Source organism: Vespa velutina, chromosome 1 (genome assembly GCF_912470025.1).
Source record: "Vespa velutina chromosome 1, iVesVel2.1, whole genome shotgun sequence".
NCBI lineage: Eukaryota > Metazoa > Arthropoda > Insecta > Hymenoptera > Vespidae > Vespa > Vespa velutina.
In genome coordinates, this window is record NC_062188.1 from 13,986,798 (window position 1) to 14,006,812 (window position 20,015).

At 28.5% G+C, this 20,015-nt stretch overlaps 1 protein-coding gene across 1 annotated transcript in view; it reads left to right on the forward strand.

Annotated features, from left to right (window-relative positions):
• The window catches only part of LOC124946534 (guanylate cyclase 32E), a 117,753-nt gene that overhangs the window by 69,601 nt on the left and 28,137 nt on the right, over positions 1-20,015 (forward strand). The window contains exon 2 of the mRNA XM_047487322.1: positions 18,544-19,257. The gene's annotated coding sequence lies outside the window, so the exon portion shown is untranslated. The remainder of the gene's footprint in view (positions 1-18,543; positions 19,258-20,015) is intronic.

Genomic DNA, 20,015 nt, shown 5'->3' on the forward strand with positions numbered 1-20,015 from the left:
CATTTTATTATTTAATCATTTTATAGTCAGATTAAAGAATTTTAATGTAAATATATATCATATTAAAAATGTTATTAATCGATTACAACAAAAAGAAAAAAACAAGGTAGAGAAATTTTTCCATATGTTTGCTTTAGAAAAAAATCTTATAAAAAAGCTATTAGACATAAACAAGATATAACGATTTTCTATCTATAATTTAATGTATACGTTTTTATGTACACGTAATTTAATATATAACGAGCATTAAAGAAAAGAGAATTAATTCATAAAATTTGCCTATTTTATAAACATAGAGATATTTTTTTTTAATCGATAAAATAAAGAACAACTAAAATAACGCGAAAAGAAATTGTTTATAAAGAAAATATATACTTTCGTATCATTTTATTATGAATATCGAATCGATGATACACTTTTGTGTTTAGAAATATAAATCAACCACCTTGTGAAGCAATGTTATTATATTTCACGAAAGTTCACGTGACCTACGCTTTATATATTATCAAAGGAATAACTTCTTCGATGATAATGTATTTTCATAGGTTTAATTCCATTATTTCAGAACGGAAAGAGAAGGAAGAATAAAAGAAAAATAAAAAAGAAGGAAGAATGTTTATGCATTTATTTCCATGAAAGGATCGATAAATCGAATTGATTCTTGCAGGTCGTTACAAAAAAAATAATAAATAAAAAAAAAAAGGCACAGCCTGTCAAATGCAGGGCACAAATGAAAAAGTCGATATAACTACGACTGGCCTCTTCTTTTATGCATTTTAATAACATTTTGATATGTAGAAAAGAAATAAAAGCAAGAAAGAAATATCTTTCAAATTGGGATTTGACGAGCGTATGAAAAAGAAAAATTGACTTTGGTCGGATAAATAACGAAATGCGAGTATGTAGGTATTTTTTTGTTTCTTTTTCTTTTGCATTTTCATAGGCAAGGGGAAAAGACAAAATTTTTATTCCTCCTTTTTTTAACCCTTTTATAAATAAAATGTTTAAAGAGTTTAAACAAAATAAATAATTTTGAAACCTATAGTATATAATTTATTAATATAAATATAATATATTAAATAGTTTCAACTACTAATAATTAAAAATATTAACTAACAACTAAGATTTTAGATAAAAAAAAATGAAATAAGATTTAAATATCAATATATGAATGTATAATTTGATAATAACGTGTCTTTACATAGGATTAAACTCGTTAATTATCTTTTATATAAGTAATTTTATGATTTTAATAATAACTTCTAATATCGTTCAATGAGTGGAACACCATCTGACATTTTTATGAAAAGGAAATAATTCAACTTGGTAAATTTTTAAAGGATGTAAAGTAACGAACGATCTACTTCTTCTTCGAACAGAAGGAGAACTTTTTCTCTCGGATATAAAAGATGCCACGTTCGCTTCTTAAACGTTCGAGTGTTTTATAACTCGAATAAGAGCGAGGACAAAAGTCGAGATAGATATATAGATAAAAAGAGAGAGAATGAGAGAAAGAATGAGAGAGAGAGAGAGAGAGAGAGAAAGAGAGAGAGAGAGAGAGAGATGAAAAGAGGATCTATCGTCTCGTCGAGTGGTCTGACACTTTTGAATTCGTTGAAAGGTCGGCGATGTGTTAAAGCCTCTTCACGAGTGATTTGTCGATCATTTGATCAGGTGAAAAAGTTTTGAGGAAGTTAATCGTCATGTTGGAAAGGATGAGTTTGAATATTTACGTTAGGTAGATAAAAATCTCACGAAAGAAAAAGAAACTTCGATAACGAATGATTTATTTCTTTCTTTTTATTTTATTTTATTTTTTTTTTTTTTTTTTTTTTTTTTTATTTGTTTTTGGTTTTGGTTTTTTTTCTATAGCAGTGAAGAAAAATTCATTTTTTCTTTTTTTTTGACGATAAAAGAAAAATGCATAAATTCGTTCTTTTCAAATATAGAAATTTATCGTCGTTAAAAAATGGTGAGAAAAATTCATTTTTGTTCTCTTCTATAAAAGCAAATAAATGTTTGAATGTGAATTTTCATTCGATGAAAATACGTCGAAATTATTGTAACATATTTATATTTAACGTGTTAATATGAAGTTCCTTGTATCATTGATCTTTTGTTTTTAATGACACTGTATAAAATTATTATATATACACACGTATGAATGTTTTGTAATGCTTGGCTTTTAATTTCTCTCATTTCATTCTCGTCTCACATAGATGGTAAATGATCATATTCGAGTGGAATTTTATTTTTTTGTTATACGCAATTTAACATTTAGCTTTACACGGAAATACCATTGGAAATATTTCTGTATGCTTTGTACATATTATTCATATTAATATAAATTATATAGATATGTAACTATGTAATTTTACATCAGTTACAACCACAAGTGATTTTAATTTGTTTTCGAGATCGTCGATGGTCTGTTGTATTATTAATGCGTAATAATTGCAGGCTCTCAAACATTTGCTTTTAGTGTTATAGAATAATTTACGTCAATATCAAATTTTGTTTTAAAATGTCATAAAATTTTCGCACAATTCGTGTAACTGATAAAATAATTTCGATAACAAAGATGATAGAGAAAAACAAAAAGAACACTCGAAAAATATTATTAAATTCATTATGCATTTTTATACTAATATCTAAAGCTTCAAAATCATATTTTCGAACTATTGATCATATAATTAATTCATTGTTAACTTTCTTTTCTTTTGATAAGGAAAACTGAATATATAACAAATAATTTGATTTTAATTGCAAATATTTTTGAATAATTTCAATTGTTTTAATGTCTTCTGATAAATTTTATTACGTGACTCATCCGGTCAATGGCAAACATTTACCACGTAAATAATTATTTCAATACCAAAATTAATTAATTTTCAGATATTTCTTTCGATCGTCATTTATTTATTCAATAAAACTGATTATAGATTAAAAAATGTCAATATTAAAAGCAATTATAACAAATATTGAATATAACAAAGATTAAAATCAATATGAAAATGTATTAAACTTTATAACTTCATTTCCACTAACTTATAAAATTATCGTTTAAAACTTACATATATATTTTCGAACAGAAATAATTTGGGCTTCAATGTAATTTTAAATGAACTTTCGTAATGTTCACGATCTCTCTTATGTGTTTGAACAATTAAGAGAATCAAAACTCCAATTGACTTCATAGAACTTTGATGAAATCGATTGCGAACATTTCCAAAAACCGCGACAGGTGTTACATTTCAAATAGTAATTAGAGCTTCAACCACGCTAACATGAAATAACTCCCACGTCTACATGCACACATCTACGAATAACAGGAGATAGTAAATATAAATCAAACGTATATGTGTGTGTGGCTATAATTGTACAATTGTCTCTCTCTCTCTCTCTCTCACTTTCTTGTTGCGTTAGGAAAATTCAATAAACGAAGAGGCGTTGTATAATTGGAATTAATTCGCTAATACATTAGCCACGAAAGCACTGCACTACGATTAAAATATACCTTTATGTACTATATATATATACAAATCTTGATATCTTAATGAAAGATAAATGCTTTTACACAAAGTGTCTATATAGACAATATTTGACATATTAATCTCGTGAATCTAAATTTGTAATATTTATATATGGTTAAGTATTAATAAGCAATGATAATATAACTGAAGATACCTACAATTTTATGTAGATGATATAATCAGATATCTATGCTCGTTAAAATAAAAATAGATATCTACGGTCTTTTTATCGAAAGAGCTTAATTAACTGAAGAATTTTTAATGATTCAACTTGATGAAAATTTTATAAATTAATTTGATTGAAAATAATTTTGAAATATAAAATAAATCATATAATAAATTATAATAAATATAGAAAATGTTACAAAAATTAATCATTTCTCAATTAAAATAAATTAATTCTGAAATAAATATTGAGGATTTAAAAGAGTCAATTTTCCTATAAATCATTGTTTTTGAAATAAAAAGTGTAAGTTCCATGGAATGAAATGGTCCCGTTAATAAAAATGAAAAGTTTACAAAATGTAAATGTACGATAAAACAAACAAACAATGGGCTGGAAGAAATAAAGAAAGAACATAAAAAAAAGTGTTCAATAGGAAAGCAAATGGGGATAGAATCGATCGTATCTCAGTATACACCGCAGACACGTATTCTTGGTGTGATTAATCTAGAAAAGACGGAGAAACGCTGAGAAGGATGTAGACGATAGACGGAAGCGGAAAGACCGATAGAATGGCGTACCGAATGGTATAAAAGGCTATATAACGGGCGTTGGCTGATTCGTAACTACAGACTTGCAATAAATTCGCGCACGTTTCACGGAAATTCACGACACCAGACCGGACGAGACTGACGACGAGTAAAATAAGAAGGAAAGGAAGGAGAAGGGTCATGGAATGCGAAAGAGGCATATAACATACCACACTATTGGTGAGATCGTCCTCGAAATATACACGACTTTCGATCGATTCGCGATGCGACTCACATTCGAAACGAGAAATCCTAAAGATTTCGAGACCCTTGAATCTACTCTCTTTCTTTTTCTCTCTCTCTTTCTCTCTCTCTGTATTTCTCTCTATCTCTTTCTATCTCTCGTTCTTTGAGAACTTCCTTTTTCGGAAATCGAGTGCTAATAAACTCCCAACATCCCCGAACGGATGCTGTAACGAACGTGAAAGTCGATCTTTAAGAAAGAGAGAGAGGGAGAGAGAGAGAGAGAGAGAGAGAGAGAGAAAGAGAAAGAAAAAGAAAGAGAGAAAAAGAGACAGTCATTACCGTCTTCCTTTTGTTATAATACGTCGTGTGAAATTGTTTCTCGTGCCTCCGATACGAGAGATCGTAATTAACCGCGAGAAAGAAAAAGAAGTGAGGTAAATGAGTGTAAAAATTTGTTGAATATTACGAAACGAGAAATGAAGAAAAGAATTAGTTCGATATTAAGTGATTCAATTAAAATTCGTAATTGGTCTACTAAAGAAAAAAAAAAAAAAAAATTGATTACAAGAGAGAACGATAAAGAGAGATTTATTGAGGGACGTGGAACACCCGGTATATTAATACGTACATACGTATATAAAAGCAGAATGTACTTGCTCGCGTTGTTCGAACGTGTTAAGAATAATTTTCTGTTGTAGTTTTATACTACGGAAGAACCATTAGCAAACGCATTGTATATGTTTCTATGAGAGATATTTTCTTTTTTTTTTCCTTTGTATGTAGATTTTCTTTTCCTTTTATGTTCCTATCTCGTTTTTAACAAATTTTTCATGAGCGAGAAGTAGAATCTTATATTGCCACTCAATTTCGGTAAAACTCGTTAACGAATGTTGTATTATTTCTATGGAAATTTGTACAAACGATTGGCGTAATTCATTTCATTTCGTTTCATTTCTTTCTCTTTCTCTCTCTCTCTCTCTCTCTCTCTCTCTCTCTCTCTCTCTCACTTTCTATTTGAGATCTTATGCATTAAAGAAAAAGAGTAAGACCTCCCGGTACTTCGCGTTCCATTTCCTACCTATCTCTTGTTTACGTACTCCATCAACAGAATCTCCATTTTTTACGTTACCCTTTTAACCCGTCCTAAGAAAGAAAGAAAAGAGAAAGAAAGAGAAAAAAGGGGATATAAAGGAAAGAATAAATGGATCGTCAAATAATCCGATGCTCGAGTTCCATTTTGGCGTACAAATTTTAAAAGAAGAATGGACATAACGGAGAAGAGAAAAAAAAAAAAATATATATATATATATAAAATAAATGTCGCTGAAGGATATAACATTTGTATTTTAGTTTTGTAAAAAGGAAACAAATTCATAAAAAATTATCTTTCGTATTGTAATATATTGAACTATATAAAAAGAAAAAAAAAAAAAAAAAAGAAAAAACCAGCTAATATCTAACGGATAGTTAATATTACTAAAGCAACTCATAGTAAAAGGTAAAGGTAATAAAGGGAAATAAAAATATCAGAAATGTAGAAGTCTAACTTTTTCTCATCAGATTACAAAAAAAAAAGAAGAAAAAAGAACTAGATAAAAAAAAAGAAAATGAATAATCGATAGGTCGAATAGTCGATCGTACTTCGCAATTATGTAATACTAATAAAAGTTCATGTATATGTGCACGTATACATATACATCCTCTCGATTCTTTCGTAGTAATTCGACGATGATCGGGTACACGAAGTGGATAGGAAAGGGCACGAGAAGAAGGTATGCATAATTAATTAACGATTCTCGTACCAGCGATGCTAATTCTCTACGATCGTGTTCCATCGAGCAATTAATTAGAGTCTGGCCAACGCATGCAAACGCGAATACTTGTCTGGTATATAGATATGTATATGTATGTGTACTAAGTGAGACGTAAAAAAGTCGAACATTTTTTTACGAAAAAGCGCGATTTTATCGTCGGTGTTTATCGATTTTCGAATTATTTTCAAATTGGTCGTTTCATGCTATAAAAAAAAGTAGGGTAACAAAAAGAGGAATCAAATGTATTATTAAAATGATTTAAAGTAATGATAAAAATGATGTACCCAATAATATTCGTCCATTTGTACTCTTTTCCCGACATTTTTGCAAAAGTAAATGAGAGAGAGAGAGAGAGAGAGAGAGAGAGAGAGAGAGAAATAAAAAGAGAGAGCATCGAAAAATTGATATAGAATCCTGTTCATTTTTTTATTTCATATTTATATTTTTATTCAAGAAGTTTTGACCTTCTCGCAAAAATTGTAATTATTAATTCAAAGAATATTTAACCGATATCAGATTGAAAATGCAAGGCGATTACGTTGTTGTCACAAACGAGTCAAACGGATAATTGGTTCTTTCCTTATATATATGGAACGTTCATAGAAAAAAAAAAAAAAAGAATAATTCATTGTCAAAAGAAAGCCGAGATAAATTGAGGTTGACGTAAATTTTTCCAGCTTTATCTCGATTCTCTTCGATCACGTTCTTATTTACAGTCGATATTATGGTTCGAATAAATTCGATGCACTTGCAAAAGAAAGAATGGAAAAGAAAGCATAACAATGACGACAAGGACGAGGACGAAGATAAGGAATGTTCTTAAAGGACCACCAAAGAGAAATAAATTCATAGTGTGCGACGCTTTTAAAGTTTATCTAGGTATCACGTAGAAACTCTGGAACAGTTCGTACCTATTTCACGCTTGGATGCTGTGAGGAGTTCGTCCGTCGTTCTTTCCCAAGCTACACGACACGTTCTGAGGGTCTAAACTCGTTCGAAGAAAAGCATTTCATCCGTTTGAATTGGTTGCCTACGTAGTCGCGAAATTGCACGGTATATTTTCATAGCGTATCTTAAAAAAAAAAAAAAAAAAAAAAAAAAAAAAAAAAAAAAAGTGACACCTCAATTATTTCACGTTTTATATAATTCCTTCTCTTTTTCCATTTCCTGTCGATATCAATTTTAACGATGTAATATGAGCGTACTTGAAAGTTAATAAAATGAGCTTTTAATTGAGAAACTAGGGGAAGGATATTTTAAATTGACTTATTCGATATCCATATTAAATCTCCATTTAATAATGAAAAAATTATCATAAATTACAGTATATATAAAAATATATATGTATATTTTGTTTATACTATATATACACTACTACTATATACTATATACTGTATATTAGATGGACCGGAAAGTAATGTCGTTTCTGCGCATGTCGATATATGATTGTGATTAAAAATAAAAACTTGTTAAAAATTTATTCGTTTGAATTTAATTTAAGAAAGCGACATTACTTTCCGGTCCACCTAATATATATATTTTTTTTTCTATTATATATGCGATGTTCAAATGTGGCATTATATGTATAATATACATCATATCATATATATTACATTTATATTATACAACACATATATTTATTATTTAATAGATAAGTAGTATTAATAACTTTTATTTCGAGTCTCTCAATAATGAGAGATTTTATTAACTTGTATGTACCGATTGAATTTCTATTATTAATTCTAATTAAACTTTCACAAAGTAAATAGTTAATAAAAAAAATTAAAGGAACCTTTCGAATCGTTAGTACTTTCATTAACTTCGTAATCTTTCGTTATCCATCAAAAAAAATTGTAATATTCTCGAAGAAATTGTTTCGAACGACTTTAATCTTCCTTCTGCTATTCAATCTTCTTTCGCATGGATAGGAAAGGAAGAATGCACGAGGTGGCTAGATGAAAACCTAGATAGTGGCGCCATCTTTCTTTAATTCTATAAACGTTTCTCTATTAAGAATTTACCGTCTTTTCTTCCCTTTATTTTTTTCTTTTTCCTTCCCTTATATTTTCGTAAACGACAAAGATAAAAGAAACCCAAGGTAAACATAATTATTTTAGGGACAATGAGAATCTTCGATATTGTCCACTTTTTGAGTCCACGGCTATTTCATTTACGAGTATTGTTCGTGAGAGAGAGAAAAAAAAAAAAAAAAAAGAAAAAGGAAAGAAAAATAGAGCTTTAATTTGCGAGATTGCTTCTCTAACTTCGAGCTTAAGCCCTGGATTATTCTTTTCTTAATCTCGTTATGAGCGAAAACATTCAAAGGCTTTCTTCGAATGAACGGACGAACATTGGATTGAACTATTCAATGAAATTAATCATTTAGTAATGAGGAATAAAATCAAGTCATATTGTAAAATCAAATATTTTAAATGATTAATAATTGACATTTTATAAAATTAAGGAAAAGAAAAAAAAAGAGGAAGAAAAAAAGAAAAGAAAAAAGAAAAGAAAAGAAAAAAGCAAGAAAAAAGGAATAGATAAAAGGATTCCTAACAAACAAAGAAAAGAGAACTGTTGCATCGATTACCTATGGTCGGTAGTTACAAATCAATGAAAGACACCAAACTCGGAAGGTTTAATCCTTGGAGAATCGGTCGAGTACTTGGAATCCTTTCTAAAAATCATGCGCATGATTATTACCTAAGGATATTGAAATAAGGAAACGTTCCTGAGATATCTAAAATTATCAATCTCTTTAAATAACTTTTAACGTATTGCACTTTACAGTCATTCAATTTCCTAGTTACTTGTTTTTTCCTTCCTTCCATCTCTCTATCTTTATTTCATTCATTTTGTGTTTTCTTTCTTTTGTTCATTTACTTTCCCCCCTCTCTCCTTCTTTCTCTGTTTATCTATTTCTTTTAGTCTCCTTTTCTTTTTAAAACAGTTTGTTAATCTCTCTCTTTTTCTCTCTCTTTCTCTCTCTATCTCTTTGCTTATTTGCCTATCTGTTTTTCTCTCCCTCTTTCTCTCTCTCTCTCTCTCTCTCTCTCTCTCTCTCTCTCTCTCTATTTATCTGTCGGTTTCTCTTTGTCTCTCTTTCTCTTTACAATGATCTATTCGTTTATCTCCTTCACTCTGCATTTCCTTCTCTATTACAGGGTTAAAGAGTAATCACGATCGATCTCCCTCATTAACGTGTCCATTATGTGACACAAATTTCCTCGCAGGGTGACATTCAAACGCTCAAACCCGTAATTACACCGTCTCTCACTTTAAAAGACCTTACCACGACGATATTACGTCGAATCACGTTCCATCCTCTTTTATGTTAATTTGAGGAACTTCAAGATTTCGATAAATGCAGTTTACGGGTCATTTAATTTATAATTCGTCGAATAAGTATCTGCGTTTCTTGATAACGAATTGATTTTAATAATCATTGTTGTATATGATGTTGATCCTTTTGATATTTCAAAATTAATTAAAGAAATATTGAAAAACGATATATTCTTTTACGCATTATTCCCTCCTGCCTTTGGCAAATATGTAACATATAAATAATTGTTTAAATTGATCGAAAATAATTGTTATTTCAATTTTTTAACTTAAGTTATTCGATAGAACTAAAAAAGTTTTTATATTAAATAATATTATTATTATAGGTAATGTTACAAGTAATTATTTTCAACGTTGTAGATGATCAAACATTTTATCCACTTATTCTTTGCACGAGATAATTTATGTAAATAACTGTCTCTCCAAAGTTAATCTTCTTTACACGTCTCGTTCGGAAAAGCCTTCGTTCTGAACAAGCCTTCGAAGTTCGAAGAAGAGACAGTATAGAACTTTGACATCGTTCGTAAGTCTTTATTAAATAACTTTTTGAGTACGTGCGAAGAAAGAGCTCGTTCCGTAATTTCTTACGAACGTCTCATTTAAACCGTGAACGCAAGGATGGAGAGATTTGTCTCTCAGTTTAAGAACTTGAAAAACTTTCTATAATGATAATAATAATAACAATAATAATAATAATAATAATAATAATATATCTATAATTATTAATTTCGTGATTAGTATTAATGATATTGATGTTAAATATTAATTAAACGCGATTATCATTATTTTTTTTTTCTTTATATGCATTTAAATGTAAGCAAAAACATCCATGGGTTTTTCCATTAAAAAAAAAAAATTTCTCATTTGCGAATATTTGGCATAAATCAAAGTCGTTGATGTTAATATAGAAGAAAGTAAAATACGTATCGATTATCTCATAGAATAATGAAAAAAGAAATAGAAAACAGGATTAGAAAGTTTAAAAGATAGGAAAGCAATACGAACGAGATTGATACCATTTTAGTCGTTAGAAAAGTGCTACATGTATATTTGACTAGAAAAATTCCGTGCGATCGAGCTCTAGTAAAGCAACAGGTGTCGCTCGACTACCTTCGGAGATATCTTCCAACTTTAACGAAATCAATAACTTTGTTAAGTTTCACCTACTATGTGAAAATTTTCATACATACTAGCTTTCATACGCACTAAAAGGATCATTCCATTTATATAAATTCATTTTTTCTTATTTTAAAATGTTTGTCTTATTATCTAATTTCAAATTAATTAAATTTTCATAAAAATTATATACAAATACGAAGAAAATTTATATGTATTTTATTTATATAAAAGTAATTAATCAAATGTTTTATTTGTTTCAATTACAATATAAAATGTTTAAAGAGAAATATTTTGAAAAGTTTTTCGTAGATTTTGACAAAAAATTTTATTAAAAGATGTCACATAAGTTTATTTTGTAGTCAAACTAAACGTTTGATCGTTCGTTAGGTACAGACATCATAAAGTAAATGTTTCTACCGGAATGTCAAGTAATTTTTTTTTTTTTCACGAGCAGCTGTCACACCGAACTAGTAAAAAAGGGAGGACAGAATCAGAGCAGGATTATTACAAAAATCATGTCGTTATCTCACGCCCATGGTTGACTCATTCGAGAAATAACATGGAGCTAGACCGTACGATATTTCGCCGTGCGTCACGATCATAAAAAATATTTCAACAACCTTACTTTTTCCCGGAGACTCAAGAAAATTAAACGATTTAATAATAAAAATAAAACTTGAATATAAAACATAAAAGATGTTTATTTTTTAAGAAATTACATTTATTATTATCAAGATTAAGTATATATGTATTTATACAATCATAAATCATTATTACAATTTAAGAGAAATATCGATTACTAAAATGATAATTAATTAAACTTGAAATGACTAGTAAATCAATTGAAGTGAATGATATAATTAAATAAATTTCCAAACAGAAACCTCAGCTTTTAATCGAATTAAACACAAAATCTCTTGATAATCAAATGATAATTACTTTAGAACTATAAACTCTATAAAACTGTCAAGCAAGTAAGATATAAAAAAAATAAAAGCATGCTATCGAACTTTTCAAAAATTAAATAAATATTGATTATCAATACGTTCGAAACTAATTCTAATTTAATTTTCTATTAAATTTTATTTGACGAAAATCATTCATCTAATTCATCGTTGAGATCAACGAACTCGTGATCACAACAAAAAAAGAAAACCTTGATTTATTACCAAGACAATTGTTTTTGAGTGAAACGAATTGCAATCTTATTTGAAAATGACAATCTGTTTTCATCAAATTCTATAAATTCCACGGATTTTATTTCCTTTCACTCTCGTGTTTTTTATCGACGACAAACGAATGTTTTAATAGTCTTCTTCGAAGTTATCTCGAATCACGAATCAAAGAATCGTCCGTGAAGCGAGAAAAAAGCTGTAATTAACCGTCTGGAAAACTGGGTCACAGAGATAATATTCGATGGGGTGGATGGCATCTCGGACGCTGCAGTTTTATGACATCAATGAGAAAGGAAACGACATTTTCGGTATTTTCATCCTGCTCGACTGTAAAATCAATAGAACGATGGGTGGAATATCATCGATGGAGACTTCTTTTGAATATAATTTTTTAAGTTGCAAATGATCTATATTTATTTAAAAAAAAAGGCAAATCATAAATGTGAAATTATAGAAATCAATTTCTTTTCTTTTATTATATTTATTTCTAATATATTTCTTATCATTTAAATCATAATATATATATACATAGATAAAGCAAATTGGTGAAAGTTAATCAGAACATTGAATGTAAAATTGTTATTCACTCAACTCTAATTATATCAAATTAAAATCAAATCTTAATCCATCTTTTTATTTCAATTTCTCAATGCAACTTTGAGACTAACGTCTCTAATCATTTGAAGAACGTAAAAGATGGATTTGTATTAAAGAAAAAAGAAAAAAAAAAAATTAAATTAACGAAAGTTAATCAGAACATTCAATATAAAATTACGTCAAATTAAAATCAATCTTTAATTCTTAAATTATTTCTATTTCGTTATGTAGCTTTAAGACAAACGTCTCTAATTGTTTAAATTAAGTGGAAAATCAATTTACACAAATCGAAAACAAATTGGTGAATAGTTAATCAAAGCGTTCGATATGAAATCATGCAAAATAATGAAAAAAATTAATTTCACTTTCGAGGATAGTGGTAAATGTACATGTTAATTGATGGAACGCGAGCAAATAATTGCAATTATCTTTGTTCTGAGGCGGCTAAAGTAAAACGGAATTTTTAACATCGTTCTTGACGAGCTGTAATACGGTATGATCTCTTCAAGTTATTGAAATAATTTCGTACAACAGGATTGAAGAGAAGCGAGAACTCCAATTGTATCTCTTCTCTTTTTCTCCTTTCCTCTTACTTTCTGTCTCTTTTTCATTGCAGTCTCATTTCTCTGACTTTATGATCGTTCATTATACTCCAACTGCAAGTATTCGTAAAGCTACGCATCTTTCAGGAGTTTCATAAACGTTAAACGATTTTTCTTTTAAATAAGAAAGAATGGAGAGAGTAGGAAACTACAGTCATAATTAAAATAAATTAGAATCGGATTCGTTTAGAAATTAATTTTCTTCATATTTAAAAATTAAAAATTTATAAAAAATTTATACATTAACTATTTACGTATACTTATGCATGTCATTATATGTGTTCAATGAACGTAGTTCATATTATTATATATATATATATATGTGTGTATAAGTAGATATATATGTATATACATATATATATTCCTTTTATCGTTTATAGTTGCTACGGCCTTTGGTAATCATTCTAATTAACAATAATTATATAACTGCGATTAATTATAAAACTGTGATAAATTTATTAGTTATTCTTAATTATATAATTATGAGAAATTATAACACTACGATTTATCTTATATTTAGAATTTTTGAAACTTGTTAATAATTTATTAAATTTCTTAAACAAACATTTTTGTAAATGTGAAAAACATACTTAAACAAAAATTATTATTTAATAAATGTCACTTTATCATGAGATGTTTGACAATAATCGGTTCATTGCAATATTGATATAATTTAACTGTACAACGCGTAACTTTACTTATTCGCAATGTCGCTCCTTTCCATTTCGAGACAACGAGTTCATGACGAGAACAAAAACGTGCGAAAACGACGAATTCACTGGTCGCATTTCACGATTTTGCCTGGGCAATTCGATTAAAAGGCTAATTACAATCTGCCGGTGGTTGTGGTTTTTCGACCTTCCTATCCGTAAGTGGAAGTTGCTATCACGTAAGCAAGTTAAACGTGTGACACATTTTTCATACTTGCGTAACGGGAATTATATCAATTTGATTACTCAGAAAAACCAAAAGAAAGAGAAATAATAAAAATAATTCTTAGAAGAAAAAGATTCGTTAATTTTAAAACTTTTAAGTCTATTTAATCTATCACTTAAGTTAAAATAAAACTTATCAAGTTTTCCACGTGAAAAAAGCCCGACAACATACATGAGAAATTTTCGTGAAGGGAAGGCAAAGTGAACACATTAATTTACCATTTTTCAAAGTAAGAGGAAGAGAGAGAGAGAGAGAGAGAGAGGGAGAGAGAGAAGGAGTTCTCCCTTTTCTGCAAAGAACTGATACGAAGAGTTATTTTCCGTAAGTGTATCCGCACATATATCTACGCTTACCATCGTTTTAACTTTTAAGTAAAAAAAGTTATTCAATTTCAATTGGAAATTTTGTAGGATTTGAATAAATCATTTTGATTGATTGATGTAAAAAGTGAAACGAAATGTTTTATGTTTATATTTTTCATAATCTACGAATATATATAAATAACATACGCGCGCGTACGAGCATATATTGATTTACTTTATGATTTTACTTTTATTTATTTATAGTTTTAAAGATTATCAATAATCTCGTAATGTCTTATATTTCATAATATAAAAATAAATAAACTTAGAAGATATACATATTAAATTTTTAATGATAAAGCTTATAGAAAAATTTAATAAAATGATATTTATTTTTAAATATATGAGATCATATTTTCTTTGATATGTTTTTATTTATAATATACGTAAATAGTGGTTTATGCAAGGGAAAATGCTAGTTAGCTATGACATTTTGATACTCGCACATTGGTCCATACAAGAGGACGTTGGACATCGGCGAAATGAAAGACTTGAGTCACGTAACACCAGATAATTTTTTGCTTTACTCGACATTCGTGTTTCTCTGAATAAAAAGATAGGAGTATAATAGCACGTATTTTGAAAACTTTTTGTAGACTCTGTTTCGAATATACGTGAAGCAGTTTAAGTAGTATTGTATGCTTTTGAAGGTCATATCATGGGCTGGGAGGGTTCTCGACGGATGCCTTTATTCTCCTCCCTCGTTTCATATAAATGAACGCAGTTTTCTTCTTGCAATATTGCATTCGTTCCAAAGTACTTCTATCTAATAAAAGATAAGAGCGAAAGAGAGAGAGAGGGAGAGAGGAAAAGAGAGGTATTTTTACTCTTTTGCGTAATATGCAAGAAATTAACGATAATGTTCGTGTTATTTTCAAGTAATTACAAATACGCATAAGTCTTTTTTCTTTATTTTCAAGAAGAAAGAAAAGATAACAATAATGATAATAGTTATTTATTAACATTTTTATCGACTTTCTAATTAACGTCTTCCAGTTATGATTATTTTTATCATTTTAAATCTTTTTTATTCATTATTATTATTATTATTATTATTATTATTATTATTATTATTATTATTATTATTATTATTATTATTATTATCATTGTTGTTGTTGTTTTATTCAAAGAAAAATTTGTTAAAAGGTCAGATTGCTCGAAACATTACAAAATATTTTTTAAACTTTTATAAAACACGTAATTAGTTTATTTATAAACGATACCGAGGAAAAAGTTCAGAAAAATATCGCTGTATACAGAAAAGAACGCACTAGAACAAACAGAAAAACGAAAAAAAAGAAAAGTTTATAAGAAAAGCCGCGTTTATTACGAAGTAAGAAAAAAAAAAAAAACCCTTTCTTCGGCAGCAACGACTTCGTAGCATCGAGAAAAAACTTTTCTTTCTATAATGTATCTAACAACTTGGAGAAAGTAGAAAACCAAAACAGTGGAAAATTGCATGAAAGGAGTATACAAACGTTAAAAGTGTTGAAATAGAAGATCGTACCATTCTTGGGAAGGAGAAATTATGATTTGGAAAAAGAATATTAACGAAATAATCTTGGTAGGAAATATCGTGAATGAATGAACAACTTTTTAAATTTAATTTCAAACAATATAAGAAGTTTATATTTATTATATTTATTATATTTATTATATATAATTATATGTATATGTATATTTATACGTGATATGTATATTATACTTATATCATAATAGAGTAAACAATTACAAAATAAATTTTGTTTTAATTATATAGAATACAACAGTGAAGTTTGCTGATCAGTAATATTTTAAGTTTTTATGAATGCCTACAACCACAATGATAAATTGACCGTGACAAACACATTGTCTGACCACTGAAATCTTTATCCATTGGACTTCTGCATTTGGAGCTTTGTAAAAAACAAAATGTATGTGCCATTTATTCTGCATAATGCGCAGCAGCTAAAAGAGAGAATAAGAAACGCCCTTGTTTTTTGGGATGAGGAGTTCTTGGGAAAAGTAACAAAAACTTGAATTACGATGGGATGTGTATCGCATAACTGACAAAAGCCACATTGAACATTTATAGACATCCATAAAAATTTGATGTGTTACTGATCATTGTCCAATAAATTTCATTTTTGTATTCCATGCAATTTAATCAAAATAAATCTTTGAAGTTGCTTATTCTATTATGATTATTACATATTATGATATATATATATATATGTGTGTGTGTATAGATAAGAAATTTATATAATTATATTTTATATTACATTTATATATTTTGCAAATAAAAAAAAATTCAATTTTTATATTTTATATTACATTTATATCAAATATATAAAAAAAATTTATATTCTTATATTTTATTTAATATTCAATCGTTTGTATAATTTTTCGATTAGTATTGGAAAATATTTAAACAAATATTTATCATAAGTTGTCAATAAACGATGTGACTTTGATATTTTGGTTTCTACTTTACTTTGTTCCTTTTATTTTATTTAGCGAGTCAGTCGAAGTCAGATCATCAACAGAATAAACGTCGAGCAAGACAAAAGTTTAATGATAAATTTCTCAGCTTTAATTTTGACTCTATCGTTTCGTTTTTCCCTTTCAAGCCTCTATATTGTATAATTGTATCTCTATAATACATTCTTTCCGTCAAATATGACGGAAAATATTTAAAAAAAAACATTTTTATACTTCTTTTTTTCGAAATAATATATTACGCTTGTGCATTACTTCAAATCATATGTTGAATTTTTATGATTCGAAGTGTAAAAAGTATAAAATAAAAACTTTTTCGCAAATTAGACTCTGTCGTTGATCGTTTAAGAAAGTGCAAAAGTATATCGAAGATATTACCCATGCATCAAATGAACAAGAATCATTGAAATTTACGAAATAAAATTTTTGTCTACGACAGGATTTCTAAACCAATCGAGCATATCCATAGAAAACACGCTATCATAGCGCCATTTTTATATACAGATCACAAAACATAGAATACAGAACATAGAACACAGATCACAAATCACATATCACTTAATCAATGCAATTCTAATATAATCAACTTTACAGTTTCCTCCTCTCTGTCTTGTTTCATATTTCGCATTGGTTGTATACCGACCTTCTCTCCCTACCTCCCTCCTCTTTCTCTCTCTTTAATTCGTTTAAAACCTTTTAACCTTTTTTATAACTAATATTTCCGCAAGTTAATTAGCCTAAACTTTCAGTTGGATAATAAAGAGCAATTACATAAAATTTCATCTGGAATGGAAAGAAATATTAAAAGTCTCTGGAAAATGACAAACACATAGATTAAAGATTTTATATTAATAATAATATATACCTATTTTATTCGGATTAAAATCATATACAAGTAAGATTAGTGATAATTGATTAAGATCAAGTAATTATAAATCTCGATATTAATTAAACTATAACAAAGATTCGGTGCGATATAGGAAATGAATAAATAAAATACTAACAATACAGGTGATTTGTGTTAAAATTCATTTAAAATCATTCTAAAATCATCATAACGAAATCACAGCAAAAAAGCATCTCTTTCTTCTCTCCTTTCTTTACGTCTTTCGATTAGAAATCACAATTTAAATCAAATTATCCTAATATTCGTAGAGGTACAGTCCACCAAATAAATAAATAAAAATAGAGAAACAAGTTTTTCAAATTAAAATGTTTAAAAATCATAATAACGAAATTTGCGAACAATTTCAACATTTTCTTCTCTTTTTTTTTCCTTCCATTTATCTTTCTATAAGTTTATCTATTATAAATCGAACTACAATAAAATATTCTTAAAACTAGTCTATTAAATAAACAAAAAAAAAAATAAAGAAAATATAAAGAAAGTATAAAGAAACTTAGCGTTATACATTAAAATTTTTGAAAATCGTGAATAATGATATCCCCAAGTAAAAAAGGATGAAAAAAGAAAGAATAACTCTAACGAGTGTTTTATGGTATTGAAAAAGTTTTAAAATCGTAATAAGAAAATTATTTTTAAGGAAAAAAGAAAAAAAAAAAGAAAAAAAAAAGAAAATAATGAACATTTTTCTCTTCCCTTTTCTTTTCTTTTTTTTTCCATCTTTCTTTCTCCCTTTCTCCAGATCACGATGACGTGCTCATGCGCTTCGAGGACGGTCCTACGAAAGGAAAGGAAACGAACTCTCTTCTGTGAATGGAACGCAACGAGGAAGACGACGTCTACGACGACGACGACGACGACGACGACGACGACGACGACGACGACGACGACGACGACGACGACAACGACGGACGACGACGACGACGATGACGACGACAACGAGGAAGGCCGAGAACGAGTAAAAGAAAAGGAAAGAGGCTACGAGTGAGTGCGAGGGAGAGGAGGATAAAGAGTAGAGGAGGACGAACGAGGTATAGAAGTCAGTCAGTCAGTCAGTCTGGCCGCGCACGCTTCTGATTCACTACTCTCGAGTGCTCTCGAGTGCTTTTGCCATGAGATTTTTCTAAACCTCGCGCGTGTTACTGATACATTGCTTTATCTTTTTTTTTTTTCCTGAACAACCGAGAAAAAAAAGATAAACGGAAAGAAAAAGAAGAGAGAGATAGAGAGAGAGAGAGAGAGAGAGAGAGAAAGAGAAGGAGAGAGAGAGAGAGAGAGAGAGAGAGAGCAGGTAATAATAAATCAACGGACGATCAACTAGCACAGTGAAAACGAGAAGCTCGGTCTTGTTACTTGGCACCGTCAAAGGATTTTTTAAGATTCCCGCGCGTTTCGTCGAAACGGAGACTTTCGACGTTCTTTCGGTCTGTATCAAAAAGAAGCGAGAAAAAGCAAGGTGAGTTCATAATAAAACCTTTTTTTTTTAATTATCACATTGTTATACTGTGTAAATGTCATGTATATAGTGTGTACGTGTATGTGTATATTTGAACTATATATATATAGTTCAATTCATAAATAAGCGTCGTTATTAGCTTATTACAATAAAATGACAGTTGCTTATGAATCAATTTTATTAAATATTATTTTTATATAATTAAAATTCTTATAGTTTGTATTGTTAATTAGGTCGATTAATAAATAAATCCTGTTTTATTGTAATGTTCATTTATAACGACAATTATCTATAAAACAATCCAATAAATATTATATTTTGTAATTAGAATTCTTACTAGTTTGCAGAACTATTGGGTTGATACATAAATAAGTGTTGTTTTCTTATTGATAATAAACTTTTTATTTATGACGGCACTTATTTATGAATTCAGTTCAGTAAATATTTCATTTTTACGTAGTTAGTTATTATTTGTTTTCCTTTTAACAAATTATATTATAAAATAAAGAACATTCGTTTAAGATCCATTGTTACAGGTATTTAAATCAATAAATTTTTTCTGTTTGATTTCTTTCTGTTTGTTTTCTTTTTTTTTTCTTTTTTTTTTTTAATTTTATCGCAACAATTATCGTCTAATGTATGCAACGAGCGTAGAGATTGTTTGCGTTCAAGCATTGTAGTTAGAGATCGGTGGGGACTCCTATTCTCATCAGGTACGTTATCGTTTGACCTGGTTTAACTAATCGTTCGGAAATGTA